Source organism: Solanum pennellii, chromosome 10 (genome assembly GCF_001406875.1).
Source record: "Solanum pennellii chromosome 10, SPENNV200".
NCBI lineage: Eukaryota > Viridiplantae > Streptophyta > Magnoliopsida > Solanales > Solanaceae > Solanum > Solanum pennellii.
Window position 1 is genome coordinate 60,041,746 of NC_028646.1, and position 18,854 is coordinate 60,060,599.

Here is an 18,854-nt window from a genome sequence, read left to right on the forward strand (position 1 = left end):
GAGTGTTTCTTGAGAGATGAGAGAATTTACAATTGAATCTGATTTAGGGTGTAATAAGTGGTATAAAACTGATCTCTAATAAATATATAGTCGTCCTATAAATTATCCAAAAGACCCTCTACTTAAATGAGTCTTTTTATAAAGTTAAATTAATATAAATACGACTTAAAAGAATCTGGGAAGTGGCTGCGCGTCGCGGGACACATATCCGTTATTTTTTAAAAATTTTGGGTAGAGGCAGTGAGGTGCGTGCTATCCTCGCGAGGCTGCCTCTCAATTCTTGAGGCAGTTGCCTGCGCACACCTCATGCTCCAATCTTGTTCGCGCAGGCTGCTTTGGCAGCCTACCTACCCATGTTGGGGTCCTCCCCGAGGAACCTTCGTGTGGTCTTTGGTGTATCGTTGCCGTATGTTTGGTCACTTTGTACCATATTCTACCTATATAAAGTCTTTTTACAAGTTTTTGACTTCATCTGACACTTTGAAACCTTCACCAACATAGGGACATCAACTAGTTAAAATTAGCTAGTTTTCGGACGTCAAGGTCTTGGATCTAACCTTTTATAAATGAGTTTATTACATTAATAAAGGTCTGGAAATATCATTCTTAATATTATTCAATTGATTAAGCTCTAGTCTAATCCATGGCATTTCCAGAGTGTTACACTAAGAGTTCTAAATGTTGATATCCCAATAAATGCTTTTATGAATCGTTAGGGTCATTATGAGTTTGAGGTCATGTCCTTTGGGTTAACTAGTGACGAGACTACTTTTATGGAGTTGAATAACCGGATATTTACCTTATTTAGAATCTTTTGTGATTGTATTTACTCGTGATATCTTAGTTTATTCCAAGAATGAAGTTGATCATGTTCTTCACATGAGGATTTTAGTTTCGATACTGAGAGAGGAGAAGTTATACACAGTATTCTCCAAGTGTAAGTTTTGGCTTGAGTATGTTTCTTTCTTGGATCATGTATTGACAAAGGAAGGTATTATGGTTGACTAGCCAAGGTTGGGACGATTCGTGACTGGGTGAGACTTAATTCCCCTATCAAGATTTGAAGTTCATTAGATGGGCAGGCTATTATTGTCGGCTTGTATAGATTTTATCTACCATATAAGCTCCATTCGTGGGATTTATGCAGTTTTGATGATCGACAAAGAAAGAAGAAACACGTTAGTCAACATGGTCAAAAGGTACATGGTCACGAGCAGTTGAATTCGAGAAAGCTTCTAAAATGAAGAAAGACCAGAGTACAGAAATTAATGATTGAATAATGTTAATTTCATGAGAAACCCCAAGAAAATAAACATATGATGAATTGAATAGAAAGAATCAATGAGTTTGAGTTGAAGAAGCAGTCTAAAGAGGAAAGTAGTTTTAATTGAAGAAGGAGTATCACTTAAAATAGAACTCCTAATGTTACTGTTTCAATTGAAGTGTTGGAGTTCGACTGCAATACAACAAAATCAATGAATGTAATTCGAAGAAGACGTCCAAAGAAGGTAGGAGTTTGAATTGAAGAAGGATTCTTACTTGAAGTAAAACTCTAAGTCAAGAGAGTTGAAGTCAATAAGGAGTTTGAAGTGAACAATAACTCTATGATAAATTGTTCTTAAATAGAAGTGAGTTGTTCAGAATATCTGTGCACTTACAGAGCAAAAAAAAAGCGATTGAGAAATTCACTTCGCAAGTTCTACCAGCGAACTGAAAGAACACATCGAAGAACCTGATTCTTTACAGAGTTTATGTAATAGGAGTTTTTCGTTGTAAATGAGTCTTGATATAATCTTAGTTAAGTGAGTTATAAACTGAACTAGGAGTGTTGTCTTAGGGTTGTGATAGCTCGAAGAGTTGTAAACACATACCTTAGGAGGTTTATGTTGAAGGTTAGGAATTATTGTTAGTTCCTAGGATTACAAGAGTTGTAATTCAAATCCATAACTTGAAGTTAAGGTAGGTTGCAAAAGTTTGTAGTCTATCTATAGTGGAGGCTCGTAGTTTATTTAGTGAAGTTGGAGTTAAATTCTATAAGGGTATAAGTCGTGGTTTTTACACCTTTTGAGTTGGGTGTTTCCACGAAAAAATAGTGTGGTTTTACTTACTGTCTTTACTGCTTTGTTGGAACACGTTAGGCAACCTGTTTACGACTTAGGTGAAAAGTTAAAATCAGTAAAGTTTTAGGTCGTGTAGAATATCACCATTGACTAAGTAGACTCAGTAGACTTGTATTTCGTTGAACTGATAAGTGTGAGGCAAACTTTTAAAAACTGAATGAGTTATTAACCTCAACACCTATCTTAGTATTACCCGAATAAGGTGTGTTATTTGTGATATTATGTGATGCTTTGGTGTTTGTGTAGGTGGTGTATTGATGCAAAAACGGAGACTCATAACATATGCTTCTCAACAACTAAATGTGAATAAGAAGAACTCCGACACTAAAGAATTGACCTTAAAACCTAAGCACATTTAAATATCACCCGACACGACCTTATACAAAAATGAAGAATTATTCAGGTCTTAGCTTAGAATTTATTGGAGTGTTACAGTATCCCTCCCCGCCCCCCTGGAATTTAAGAATGAAAGGGAAAGGATTTACTCCTACTATCTTTCTTACGGAAGAACTTTTCTACTAACGTAGTCCGAACTGAATCGTACTGAGATTATTGAAATCAGCGTAGATCTCAAATAAGATTTGAAGCTTATAGGTCATGGGAACGGCTTTCTCAACAAAAATTCTCCTAAACTTCTGAAAAAGAATGTCACGGCTTGACTTGCCGAGTCATCATAGAACCTACTAAAATAACTTGACCAATACCAAGAATAAGATGTAGTGAGTATCAAGGTAAAACTAAACAAAAATCAATGCTAATATAAGAAAAGAAAGAATTAGAAAGCAACCCAAAGCTATATCAAATAGGTACCTTCGCATAATTTGAAAGTCACGAATATAGAGATGCCTAAAAAAATAAATACAAGTCCGCAAAGTGGAACATGACAAACCGTATTAAAGTCAAAAGATAATCTAACACATGTACAAAAGAATACAGGTTGATCGAGGACGCCAAGTGCTCATCATCATATATGATATTCCAAAATTGCAAAGGATGGCATAAACGATCATTGCTATTAGCCGGTAATAAGCCCTACAACAAGAGAAAATTTATAGTGTAGCATAAGTACCAAAACAAAGGTACTCAATAGGCAACATAGGGCGACCGAGCAAGAAAGATAAAGATTATAACATCCATTAAATTTCTAAGTTAAGACTCAAATCATTATTCATTCGTCAATAAGATTAAACCGAGTGATTCTTAAATTTTATTAGGTGTTAGGATAAATTCTTTAGTGTGGGGATGATTTGGCATAGGAATCAAGGTCTGTAGAATCCCCTGGCACAAAGTTGATTTGAAAGCTTTCATAACGATTGAATTTCAATATTAGATATTACGTGGGTAAACTTCAAACAATAATATCTCGAAGAACATATAGAAATAGGTGGCCCATGACCTATCAAACAAAAAGGTCTTTGAGTCCTTTTTACAACAACGCCATTTTTTCTTAATCTCGAGCTTGGAGGAAGAAGTTATACCCCTTTAAGTGAAATATCTCTATTTAAAGCATCTAATCGTTTTTAGAAAGGCGGATTGGTATATTCCTTTTCTTATCGAGCCTAACAACGTTTTATTCACCCCATATAAGTTTCTAATTAGTATTAGATAAATTTTTCATGTTTCTAAACACTTATAGATTCAGAGCGGAGGTTCAAGCGTTCCTTGAAGAACTGGGTTACTTTTGATGCTTATTATTTGCTAGACCCAGGGGCAAGTTTGTCTTTGTATCTCTTTATGTTGCAAATAAGTTTGAATTTCATCCTCAGAAATTTTCTGAACCCTTTTGTGTTTTCTATACATGTTGGGAAGTCTATTCTAACAAAACGAGTCAATCGTGATTGTCTTATTTCCATCAATCACAAGAAAACCATGGCTGACCTAGTTGAGTTAGACATGGTAGAATTTGATGTCATTTTAGATATAGACTGGCTTCATGCCTGTTATTCATCAATAGATCGTAGTTTCAAAGGGTTGTATCTATCAGTTAGTCCAAGATGATGACTAAAGTACTAAGGTACCTCCCATTCAGTCAGTTCCTATGGTAAAAGAGTTTCAAAAAGTCTTTCATGTTGAATAATCCAGAGTCCCACTTGAGAGAGAAATAGATTTCGAAATAGACATCATTCCAGATTTTTTTTACTATGTCTATTCCTCCATATAGAATGGCACCACCAGACTTGAAATAGCAGAAAGAACAGTTGAAACATTTGTTAGATATATGTTTCAATTGACCAAGTGTCTCACCTCGGGACGTTCTGGTCTTATTTATGAGAAAGAAAGATGGCTTCCTTAGGATGTGTATAGCCTACCGTCTACCATTAAAAATATGTTTCCTCTGCCAAGATGATTTATTCAATAAACTTAAGGGTTCAACCTATTTTTCGAAAGTAGACCTCATATCTGGCTACCATTAGTTGAAAGTTAGGGGATCTGATATTTTGAAGATAACTTTTAGAACCAAATATGGGAATTATGTGTTTTTGTTCATGTTGTTTGGTTTAGCTAATGCACCAGCATCATTAATGGACCTTATGAACAAAGTCTTTAAACCTTATATAGATATGTTTGTTATCATCTTCATTGTTTACATACTAATCTATTCAAGAAATGAAGAAGATCATGCTAGCCATCATAGAATAGTATTTCAGACTTTGAAAGGTAAGGATTTATATACTAAGTTCTCAACATGTTAGATTTGGCTTAAGTCTGTGGACCTTTTAGGCCACATAGTATCTGGCTATAGAATTAGAGTTGATACCCAAAAGATAGAAGCAGTTCAGAGTTGGCCTAGATAAAGTCTCTAACATATATAAGGAGTTTCTTAGGTTTGGCTGGCTACTATAGAAGGTTTGTTGAGGGGTTTTAGTCTATCTCATCTCCTTTGACCAAGCTGACATAGAAGACTTTAAAGTTTCAATTTTACGAAGCTTATGCATAAAGACTTCATGAATTGAAAAAAAGGTTGACTATTGACCCGATTTTGACTTTACCGCAAGGTACTCAAGGCTTTCTGGTGTACTATGATGCATTTAGAGTTGTTTTGGGTTGTGTTATAATGTAGAAGGGAAAGGTTATAGCTTATGCCTCCAGGCATTTTAAAATTCATGAGAAGAATTATCCAACCCATGACATAGAATCGGCTGATGTAGTTTTTGTATTAAATAATGGCGACACTACTTGTATGGTGTTCTTGTTGATATATTCACTAATCACAAGAGCTTAAAATATGTGATCCCCTGTAAAGTGCTCAATATTAGACAGAGAAGGTGGTTATAATTACTCAGTGATTATGACAATGAGTATTCTTTACTATCCAGTTAAGGATAATGTGGTTGCTGATGCTTTAAGCTGGTTATCTATGGGGAGCACCGCCCATGTTGAGCAAGAAAAGAGGGAGTTAGCAAAAGATGTTCACAAATTTGCACGCCTATGAGTCAGACTTATGGATTTCACAGAAGGAGGAATAGTGGTGATCGACGAGGCAGAATCATCACTAGTGTTAGAGGTGAAAGATAAACAAGACCAAGACATCATTTTTCTTGATTTGAAAGAAAATGGTTTTAAGAAAAGAGTATTATCTTTCGAAAAAGGGGTAGATGGTGTGTTGAAGTACCAGGGTAGGTTGTGCATACAAACGGTAGATGGGATCCAAGAGAGGATCATAGAGGAAGCACATAGCTCGAGATATTCCATCCATCCGGGTTCGACAAAGAGGTACCATGATTGACAGAGGTATATTGGTGGGATGATATGACAAAGGGTATTACTGAATTTGTTGCCAAGTGTCTAAATTTCCAGCAACTAAAAGTAGAGCACCAAAGTTCTGGAGGGTTGAAATAAATTATAGAAATTCCAGAATGGAAGCGAGAGATGGTTAATTTGGACTTCCTCACAGGGTTACAAAGGTCTCGCATGCAGCATGATTCAATTTGGGTAGTTGTAGATACAACGACAAAATCAACCCAATTTTAAACGATAAAGACTACTCATTCAGTAGAGCGTTATAGAAAGTTATACATTCAGACAGTGGTGAGACATCATGGAGTCGCAATTTTGATCATTTCAGATAGAGGTGCATAATTTTTTGCACCATTGTAGAAATCTTTCAAGAGAAGTTTGGGTTCAAATGTGAACTCAAGTACTGCTTTTCATCCTTAGACTGATGGAAAAAAAGGAGAGCGTACTATCAAGATATTGGAAGAGATATTGAGGGCTTGTTTGATCTATTTCAAGGGAAATTGGGATGATCACCTACCTCTTATTGAGTTATTTTACAAAAACAGTTATCATTCAAGCATCCAAATGGTTCTATAGGAAGCTCTTTATGGGAGACGATGCAGATCTCCTATTGGGTAGATCGAAGTTGGTGAAGCACGGTAGTAGGAAGAAATAGTTCACCAAGCTATTGAGAAGGCAAAGGTGATTCAAAAGAGATTTAAAATGTCACAGAGTCGTTAAAAATCAAACGCAGATGTTAGTAGAAAACCGTTTGATTTTGAAATAAATGATTAGGTATATTTGAAGGTTTCACCTATGAAGGGTGTTATGAGGTTTTATGAGAAGGGAAAACTTAGAACCTAGTATAATGGACCTTATCGCATAGCCAAAAAGATTAAAAATGTACCTTATAAGTTAGAGCTACCACAAGACTTAGCAGCAGTTCATTCGGTATTTCAAATCTCTTTGTTGAAAAAGTTCATGGGTGCACTTCATTTATTGTACCAAATAAAAATGTTGGGAATAAAGATAACTTATCTTATGAGGAGATTCCAGTTCAGATTTTAGATCGCAAAGTTTTCAAGTTGAGAACAAAGAAGGTTGCATTAGTCAATGTCCTATGGTGGAACCAATTTATTGAAGAAGATACCTAGCAAGCTAAAGAGTATATGAAGAAAAGATATCCACGTCTCTTTGAATCCGGAGAAGATGCAGTTCAAGATACTAATTCTCTTCTTAGTATTATATTAGTTATGAGTAATCATGTTCTCACTTGCTTTTGTTTGATTGAATGTCGAATTTGATGTTGCTATGCTAAGCTTAGTGAAAGCAATATCATTAGAGGCGAAAGGTCTCAAGAGGGAGATATTGTAACATCTTGCAACTTGAAATGGCTAAGAATAATCTAAGAAACTAAAAATATAAATTTTTGGTAAGAAAAGGAAAAATATAAAAAATTTGTATAAGTTAAGAAAATGAGTTTTTCGTCATTTTCAAATAACCATAACATCTAGCTAAGGATGAGTGAGAGGTAGTTCATGATATGGTTGGAAAGACCTTGTAAAGATCTTTTCAACTCCGGGGAGGTTGGACAATTTCGATATCGTATAAGTAAGTTATGCCTTTCGGATGACGAATTGTAGGATTGAGAAAAGTCCAAATTTTGATTTAAAGAAGGGCAAACTAGTCTTTTATCAAAATAATCTCCTGATTCATTTTAGGCGGCTATTCGGGTAAAAGAAACTAAATTAGTTCAATTTTAGAAAGTTAGTATTATGCATAGGGCTTGGACAAGAGAGAAAAGAAGAAAGAAATGGACAAATCTCAAGAATTTGCTAAAAATGTCAAAGCTTTGCTAGTTGAATTCGTCAGGGTTGATACCTATAAAGTTATGTGAGATCGTTTAATGTGAGGTCCATTCACCCACACACCAAACTTGTTTCAATTCAGTCGTTGGTGAGCTGGTTACATGTTGGTAGGTGAAGTTCTTGAAGTACATTGTCGAATTCTTGGTTGTTAATTTGTTGAATGCCTAGTGTTAAATTGATTCATAATTCTGGGTTGTTTTTTGAGTAAAACCTATTGGGAATTGAGGGTACTAATGTCCTAAGTGTTTTTTAAAATAATCATTGAAGTTTAGAGGGTATAGAGATGAAAAATGAAGGAGAAAGGTCGCAGATTTTCTAGGCAGGGGCTAGAGCGCCGCGCCTTCCAGAGTGCCACAAAATTTCTTCTGAGTTTTCGCCTCTGGCGCATCGCGCCAGCAAGAGTGCCACAGAAAGTTCTCAATCCTTTGAGGGCTGGGACTCCACTCCTCTCAGAGTATCAGGGACTTCAGTTCTCCCCATTATCCCCCCACCTTTTCGTATTAATTCCTAAGTGATATACCTATGTTTCATAGGTTATTCCAACACTCTAAGGTACATCTAAGCATGATGAAATTCCAACACTGTAAGACATATTTGTTAGAACAATATGTTGCTGAAAATTAGCACTTATTGTTCCAAGTGCATCACTAATCGCATTTTAAGCATCAATATAAGACATCATTGTGCTATCTAAATATATTTTTGTATTTCCTGGATTCACATTCAAATTGTAGTTAGTAATCGTCATATTTCCAATACCTATATCAAACAGTATATTGTTATCTGAGTGTGTTGTTTAATGAGCTACATTGAGTTCCAAGTTGTATTCACTTTGTGTATGACGATCCCAAGTGTTAAATGCCGAGTAAGGCCTATGAGTAACTTTTCCTATGATTGGGTGTTGTAGTCTTTGTGAACCAAACTTTTCCAATAATGGTCTATAATGATGTTGTTGAAGCACACCACAAAACCAAACATTTCCAATAATGGTCTATACTGATGTTGTTGAAGCATACCACCAACATTTATTTTAATAGAATAAATGGTTATTTAATGAATTCTTAATGTTGGGGTTGTGGGGTTGAACTTGAAATTGTGGAGGATAGTTTCTCTTGAATTGAACTCTCCCCATTGGCAGTTCAAAATTGAAACTCTAGTTCTCTTTGGATTTGATTAGGAATAATATTTTTAAGACGGGGCATTGTCCCATATATTCTATTTCTACTCTTTGTTGAGATTCACATAATGATTTTTTGCCTGATGTACGATGACTACTTTTTCGCTCTTCTGGGGATCTCGAATTTTTGAAAGGATATTTCTTATATATTGTTTTAAGAATTGTGGCTCTTCTCGAACATCTAATGAAATTTGAGCTAGACAAATGTTAACATAAGATTATCAACTCCCCCCCCCACCCCCCACCCTTGAAAAAACATATACATTTTATGTAGGAAGGCTATTGATTGTATAACATTCCTGTAACAAGAATAAAGAGTAAACAATCTAATTTGCTTCTTCTATAAGCACACAAAAACATTTATGAATAATTTACAGAACAAAGACTAAACAATATAATTTTTTGTAAATAATTTCTCGATTCATTTTTAAGGAATTATTGGGGTATAAATAGTAAATTAGTTCAGTTTGAAATGGTTAGAATTACGCTTAGGGTTTGGAGAAGAGAGAAAAGAAGAAAGGGAAAAAAGTCAAGAATTTGCCAAAAATGTCAAAGCTTTGCGAGTGGAATTTGTCGGGGGTGATCCCTATAAAGGTTTATGAGATCATTTAGTGGTAGTTCCATTCACCCACACACCTAACTTGTTTAAATTCAGTGATTGGTGAGTTGTTTACACGTTAGTATGTGAAGTTCTTTAAGAACATTGTCGAATTCCTGTTAGTTTAGTTGTTGAATGCATAATGTTCATTTGATTTGCAATTATAAATTGTTTTTCGAGTTAAATATATTGGGTATTTAGAATACCAATGTTCTAAGTGTTTGGGAAAAGAACCATGGAAGTTTAGAGGGTTTAGAGATTAAAAATGAAGGAGAAAGGTCGGAGATTTTCTAGGCAAGGGCTGGGGTGTCGCGCCTGCCAGAGCGCCGCAAAAGTTCTTTTGAGACTTTTCCTATGGCGCTTTGCGCCAGCCAATGTGCCACAAAAAGTTCTCTAAGCTTTGAGGGCTTGAGCCCCGTTCCTCTCAGAGCGCCAGGGACGTCAGTTCTCCCCATTATTCCCCTACCTTGTCGTACTAATTACTAAGTGATGTAGCTATGTTTCTTAGTCGATTCCAACACTCTAAGGTACATCTAAACATCATGAAATTATCCATAAACATGAGATCATGAACCTTTAATCCATAATGTAATCCAAGGAAAGTTAAGATCAAATTCAAAGAAGCTAACAGTAAATTTTAAAAATTAAGAAGAAAGTAAAAGTATGTTCTGAAAGTTTTCGAGAGTCTTTATTAAACGTTTTAACTTTTTTTATGGATCAAGTTGCAAATTAGTCAGTAAAGAGTTGAGTTCATTTGTTAAAGGTTAAAAAAAACTAAGTATTCCCTAAGAGTTGCAAACATTTTCACATTTTGTGAAAGAAAGGAATATGAGACTTCCAAAAAAGCCTTTGGCTAGTTAAAGTGAAGAGGAAACTATGATTTTCAAGAGAGCTTTTAAAGTTAAGTTTATGTAATTAACTCAAACAAGAGAAGAAGTTGTTTAAAAACCATATGAACTAAATATGTTTTGGAGTAGTATTGAGTTATGTTATTCTTGAGTTGACTAGAGCAAAGATAAGTGTTCCTTGTAACACTTTTAAAGCTTAAGTTGTTTTAACATTTCAAACCGTATACTCATATATTCAATGTATTGATGCCTGCGGGATGCATTATTATGATACAGACACAGGTAACCAGAACCATCATCATCCAGCGCCTCTTTGATCAAACCGAACACTCATAGTATGGTCTTATATTTAGTTGTAAATTAGAGTAAGGGTTAGGGTGGATTTTAAATGGGACAGGCTAATGGGTATTAAATTCTGTGATTTTCCATGGTGGATACTGATGTTTACTGGTCACGTGACAAAAAAATTCACATGGCATGCTTGGTGGCATTAGTAAAAGTTAGGGTATTTGTGGGCCAACAAAAAAAAGTGGGGTATTTTTTAGCAAAAACACAAACAAATAATTTTTTAGTTCTATTTCAGATAGTGAAGAGGTATTTTTGACCTTTTTCATTTTGGATTAAAATTTTTCCTTTTAATATAAAGGACTGTTTTTTCTTCCTTCTAAGAAAGTTCTTCAATATACACCTATTATTCTATACTTTTGACAGCGCACCAACCTTTAAGATACTTTTATTTTCCCCCGTAATTTCAAAGGAATAAATTTTAATCTACTTTAATGAATACTAGTGAAATATTATGCTTATCGTAGATTAACTAATATAATCAATCTATTTTTTCATCTATTTAACTTTTTTTAAAATTGGCTATTTCCGTAATATTTTTAAAAAATAAGCTTCAAACTTGAAAGATAATGATAATACCACCATTATTTTTCTTCTCATACTCTACATAGATAGATTCAATTATTTACCAAAAATAATATTGTAAATATTTTTTTCGGTAAGTATGTCTAAGATTGAGATCTATTACATTATAAGTTGATTAATATGTGCAACTGCATAACCAAAAGAGTTACATATAACTTGAAAATTATGATGGAATTCAGATATGAGAAATGAACGAATCATCATTGTAACTGCAGTTTGTATATCTTCAGAAGCAATGGAAATGCTCTCCAACGGAAAAAAAAATTGATGTGATAATAATCTGTGCTCATTCACCAAATTTGGTTTCTTTAAAGTCTTCGCTAAAGTTTTGATGTTTGGTATAATTTCACTATGTAAGTATTTATTCTATTAATCCACTTATGACATCTATTCTGAGAAAAGTCTGTAACATTTATAAATACCACAAAATCGACTAAAAAATTTGCTATTAATATGTAATTAAATTCTTTAGAGCTAAAGAATTTTCCATATTTCACTTTAACTATGAGTAGCAATGAATATTTTGTTGTTTAGCAACATTAGTGATTTGTTTTTAATGTCTTTTTTATTTAATAATTGATAAGTTATTACTTTGGAGCACAACTTTTATAGTGAATATGATTGAAATTAACTATTCATATAGTATTTAATACAATTAAAGTCTAATTGTCAACTTCTTGAAATCATTATGCAGTTGTATGCGATGAATTCAATGAACTCTTAGCAAAAAAGTCTTTGAAAGAAGGACCATGTTTTTTTCTACAAAGGTCACTAAACCAGAAAATTGTGAAACAGTTGCGATACTTTGTATTGAGGAGAAAATTATAAAGAGAGAGCGGAAAAAGAATCAGAAGACGGAGACAAGATGATTATTAATTATGTTGATAAAAATAATATGGGTGGAGATGATGAAAAATTATTTAAACAAACAAATGGCGTGACTAATATTGAGTAACATAGATATAATATTCATGAAGTTGAGGACAATATCTTAATGAATGGAAAATACATGCGGAGGAGGATATTGTCTTCAACTTCATAAATAATATTTCTATTCTCCTCAATATGAGGTACACCATTTGTTCTTTAAGTAGTTCTTCATTATATACACCCATATTATTTGTATCAATATCATTAGCAATTATCTTATCTCCATCTTCTGATCCTTTTTCCGCTCTCTCTGTTTCTATATTTTTTTCTTAATACAAATTGCCATAAGTATTTCACAATTTTCTCATTTAGTGGCCTTTGTAGAATAAAGCATGCTCCTTTTTGCAAAACATATTTTGCTAATAGTTCATTGTATTCATCAGATATAATTACATAATAATTTCAAGTAGTTGACGATTAGAATTTAATTCTATAAAACATTATATGAATAGGTACTTTCAAGCATATTCACTATAAATGTTGTGTTACAAAATAATAACTTATCATTTAATAAATAAAATATATTAAACAAATAAGTAATGTGCCTAAACATCAAAACATTCAATGCTACTCATGATAACTAACAGTGAATTGTACGAAATTCTTTATTTTCAAATTGAATAACAAATTAATAGAAAATTTTTAGCTGATTTTCGTAGTGTATTCATAAACGTAAATGATTGTTCTCACAATAGATGTCATAATTTGAAGAATAAAATAATTACTTACATAGTGAAATTATATCAAAGATCACAACTTGAGCCAAGAGTTTAAAAGAAAATGAATTCGGTGAATGAAAACTGATTATTATCACATCAATTTTTTTCTCTTATTTGGATAGCATTGCCATTGCTTCTGAAGATGTACGAACTGTAATAACTGCATCGATGCATCTTAAAAGTCAGAAAANTATATATATATATATATATATATATATTGGGCGTAGGGTGCCATCCCCTAAAATCAGAGAGTACCGCTCTAGCCCTTTGGGCGTAACTGGGCCACGCCACGCCAACCCCTCTTCAGACGACATTTTAACGTATTTTGCCTCTCGTTTTCTGAACGTAAATCAATTAGAATCGTTTTGTTATCTCAAGTCTTACATTTATCTAGTTATCCAACCTAACTAAACACTAATACACTTAAAACAACACTCAAAACAATCACTTTCATCTCAAGAAATCATCAAAACGCCAACAAGACAAGATCTACAATGAATCTCATGAACACGTAACAAGACCTTGAATCCTTCATCTTTTTGAGAATGAAATTACACTAATAATAACATGTTTGGCATGTGGGTTAACAACCCCAACACTATGGAAGCTTACATACCTCTTCGATATTAGACCAATGGCGAAATTCCACAACAAAACGCTAGCAATCTCGACGAACGCTTGATCTTCTCCTCTTTTCTCTTCTCTTCTTGCCTATTCTTGAACTCTCAACTAAAACCCTAAGATTATTTTTGGATTATGAAACTGAACCTAAAAGGATTATGACCCTAAAATATAACTAAAAACGAGTAAAATCTGATTTTGTAAGGAAAGGACAAAAAATACCCCTCACTATTTTCGTCTAACTTTCCTTAACTTGACAGCCTAACTTAAAAAGGTCATATCTCACTCATTCGTACTCGAAATTTAGCAAATTTGGTGGCGTTGGAAATATAATTCAAAGATATTTCCAATGGTATCTTATAACAAACCTAAATCATTCTGTACTGGGAGTTATGGTCACTTGAATTTGACCTAAAACTCATACGTAGATTCACTTGCAAATTTCAGATTTTGCTATTTCCAATTTTATTCTTTTTGGAAATCAAGTTTCTAATCTAGTGTTTTGACCTTAATACTTAGGAAAATTTTAATTCTTTCTTAAAATCTCACTTACTACGATAAATGGTTCGAGTCTGAGTTTGAAAATTTTTAGGGGGTGTTACAATATCTCCTAATTGGGATCATTTGTCCTCGAATGACGACTGGTCTTGGTATGTAATGGGTTACTCTTACTAAGGTCTTAACCTAATGGTCGTCTCTACTATATTAAAGCTTAACTGAAATCCTTAAGTTTGTAATATATACCTCCATATATGGAATTACTTTCCAAAACTATTACTCTTTATCACCATTTTAAAGATTAGAAATATAACAACTCCATGGAGTCCTACTAACCATCTCCTTAAGAAATTCCCAAAACATGACCTGATTTCTCATCTTATCATGTTAAAAACCTATTCCACATCTCTATTTGGTGTACATTCTTTTATGCTCTATTAAATCTTGTGACTTAGCCATACCACTTCCCTTATCTAAAGGGCAGGTTCTCTATTACTCGCATTTATTTCTGCAACATCTTGATTCCTCACCTACACTACGTCAAGTCTAGAAGATCAACTACCAAGACTGACCTCATCAGCCTCATGTTTTCATTATGTTGATCATGACACTAATATCAAATTCAAGCTTTATGTTTATTACTAAGCCCGGATATCAATATGATTTCTCTACTATACAATACTTAATTACTACTATGGAAATTTTGAAACACTTTCTCACTAGGAATTCATCAGAAATAGTCAATCCTTACCTCTCAGTCTGCATACTCTAACTACCATAACATTCTACATCACAACTTAAGTGCTACCTACCCACTTAATGCGCATTATCTCCCAAGTAACTCTATCATCCTCTAAATACCACGAGGTTCTACTTAAAAAATTCACAAATATAAATTAATATATCACCTTATGAATACTCTGGATCTTCTATAAATATATTCACCACTCACACTTGTTCATTACTAACACAATGACAAATCATCATAAACCCTTTTTTAGTTAAGGTATACTCTAATTCATATTAACTTACAACACTAAATCAACCTCTTATTTGAGCTCTTCACAACTCATCAGTTCTTAGTCTACCACAAGGGAAACTTTTGATTAATAGTTTATTAGGTGCATGACTATACCAACCTAGTTTGCCAAAACAACGTCTCCTTTTCATAGATCTATATACCTCTGCATACTTTTCTCTAATTATGGCACTTTCACTAGTACTGCTCTTGATCTCATAATTTCTTCTACTTTTGGGGTGCAAATCATACCCAAGCTCTAAACATACTCTCTCTCATAAAGATCTCAGCTGAAACAAGATCTAGGAAAAAGAGTACTACTCGTTATTAGATCAAACGCGCAATTCATGTGAATATGGGTGCATTCCTATGAAACTAAATATTTAAGTTACTCTTGGTCTTCTCTCAAGCCCCTTAGGATACTCATGACTTCCTCAAAAATCTTGCTGAGAACGAGTCATTCATAAGGATGTTTTACTTCACTTTTAAACCACCTCTCGTATGATGGGTAGTCGAATAAATAAGAGAGCACACGACTTAGTAAAGATATCTATGACTTAGCTCTGTCGCACGATAAAGAGTATGAAATAAGGAAAAAAATACTTAAATGTCTGTAGTCCCTCATTTATAGAAGTGGGGCCCTCATAACCATAAAAAAGATCCTACTTGACACGACTTCATAGACTCCCGAGGACATTTAGACCTTCGCCAGATATCAACTCTTTCACGACCTGAGCCTACACCCCGGACGTGGCCGGCACTCGAAGACCATTTCTAGTCCCCAAGCGAACCCTCATCCTGGAAGACTACAAGCAGAAAAGTCACTTAAGCATATAAAGCTTGAAAAGTGAAAAAAGATTCAGTAAACTCAAAAGAACAACTTGAATAAAATAATATATTCAACTAGACATAAAATAGGCAACATTAGTCTTTAAAATATTTAATAAAATACATGTAAAATACAGACTCCTTAATTAAACTGACTATCTATGAAGCCTCTAACTGACAAATATGGAAATCGGGACAAGACTCACGACCTCCTGACTAAACTGAAAAGTAAATGAATTCCTCCGGAAGCAGAGCGGATAACCATAGCTAACTTGAACTCTGGGATGTATCAACGAAGCTCCTGTTGATGATGCTGAATACCTGTGTACGCATAATGCGAAGATGCAAGACAATTGGCTCAGTCCGTGGAATGTACGAGAATGTAAGGGAAATTCCAAAGTATAACATAAGCTTTATACTTGAATAAAAGATTGGAACATAATTACCTCTTCTCAAACTAGAAACCTTATGAATACTCAAGAATAAGATACTCATCTCAGAGATTAAATAGTGAACTCAATGATATTATACTTAACTAAAATCATTTCAATATAATGCAGTTTAAAACCAGTGCAATATAAATAAATGATGTTTAAAAACATTATCTTAACTCAAGATAATAATATCATAAAAACATATCATGCTCCCTCTCAAAGTCTACTTGTGCAATGTATGAATGAAGTCCCATACCCCCATTAATACTAAGAAGAAACCCTTGAGGAACCATGTAACTAATACTGTGGGAGATTCTCTATCCAACAACTATCACAATGAGTGTAAGTAATGGTACAACGTATTACCTCATGTTGCAAGAGGACCATCTTACACCATGCCATCGGTATAGAACCTTACTCAACTTAGTGGATCCACTAGATCCCCTTACGAGATCATCTAAAAAGTATGACCCATCAATTCCCATGGTGGCTACATGGTTTACATGGAGAGTTGAGTTAATATGAACTCTCATCCCAACATCGGTGCTCAATACTAGTCCCAAAACGTACTTTAGCTCATTATTTAATTGAAACTTTTTTTTATTTGGTTTGAGATAATTTGCTGAACCCTTTAGCTTTAAGAATCTCCTCTTGGTATCAATGTTTCCCTCTTTAGTTCAAAAATATTTTGGAACTGCTTAGTTCCCTTTTAAATTAAATGTGAAAATATGTACAAACTCTTAGTGAATACTTAGTTCCCTTATCGCTTTCGAAATGAACTCAAATCTTGCTCTTTAGTAAACTTTAAACTTTAACTCTTAGGGAATACTTAGTTCCCTTATAGATTTTGATAATTTAACTCAAATATTTGTTCTTTCTTGACTTGAAATTTAAATCTTTAAAACAAAGTGAAAACTTTTCTGAAAGACATTAGAAATCATTATAAACTATACTTCGACTTGCTCTTAACTTATAGACTTGACTCTTAACCTTCCTTGAATTGAAGTATGGATTCAAGGTTAAGGATATCATGTGGATGATTTCATGATTTTTAACTTGGAGAGTTCATGAGGAATTATGATCATGAATTACTCAACTCGATATTTAAGAGGTACTTCTTAACTCAATATAGGAATAAAGAACTCAATACTCATGACTTTGAAGTCTGAGATACTACTCTCAATAATACTCGATTTATGGAATTCATGCGGAAGTTATAGGCATGAATAACTCGACTCAAAGGTCTAAGTAACTAGATGAAAATCATGTACATTAATCTCTCATCCTATTCTTCAATTCCTCAAAACTTACTTCAAATCAATGATGGATCTCAAATAATTCACAATTTAACTTAGAGACTTTTTTTGAACTCTACTCTTAACTCTCTCTCTTGAAAGTGAATTATGAATTCAAGAGTTTTGGATCATGACATGGAGGATTTAAATGATATTGTAGACTTATAAATACATTGTCCTCAATTCATTCTCACTTACTTGAGTCTTAAAATAAGTTACTAGAAATTGCAGAAGACTCCTCAAAGCGACTCGAAGGGACTCTCTCAAAAGGAGTGAAGATACACTTTAAATGAGCTCAAACCGGACTACGGACGCAAAAGGACTGGGCAGGAAACCTAGCGTGTTCCGGGAGTGGGGAGACATCCCCTAACATCAGAGAGTACATTTAGGCGCACTGGAGGCGTGCCACCCCAGTTTTCTGGGTGTATCTTGGGCGCGTCATGGCAGGCCCTCTTCAGGCAACGTTTCAACAAATTTGGCCTCTCTTTTTCTGACCCTAATTCACTTTTAATCAATTTATTTTCTCAAGTATTCCTTAGATTAAATTACCCATCTTATGTAAAAACTAATTCACTTATAAAACACTCAAAACAATCACTTTCATCCCATGAAATCATCAAAATACACACAAGACATGATCTGCAATGAACCTTAAGAACACATAACAAGAACTTGAATCTTTCAACTTTTTGAGACCGAAATTACACTAAAAATAAAATGTTTGGCGTGTGGGTGAACAAACCCAACACTATGGAAGCTTACATACCTCTAAGTGATTCGAACCATGGTGAAATTCCACAATAAGACGCAAGAATCTCGACGAACTCTCCTCTTTTCTCTTCTTTTCAGGGGGGGGGGAGATCCTATAGAATCCTATACCAATTTTTCTTTTTCTAGGCCCATGACTAAAAAGTACACTTTCTTACGATTACGAGGTTTATTAGAATATGAAATCCAATCTTTGAAATACAGCATCTCTTCTTGCCTCTTCTTGAAGTTTAAACTAAAACTCGAAGAGTATTTTTGGATTATGAAACTGAACCTAATAGGATTCTAACCCTAAAATATAACTAAAAACGATTTAAATCTTATTGGGTAAGGAAAGGACCAAAATATCCCTCACTATTTTTGGATAACTTTTCTTAACTGGACAGTCTAACTAAAAAGGTTCATAACTCACTCATCCAAACTCGAAATTCAGCAAACTTGGTGGCGTTGAAAATATAATGCAAAAAGATCTTTCCAATGGTATC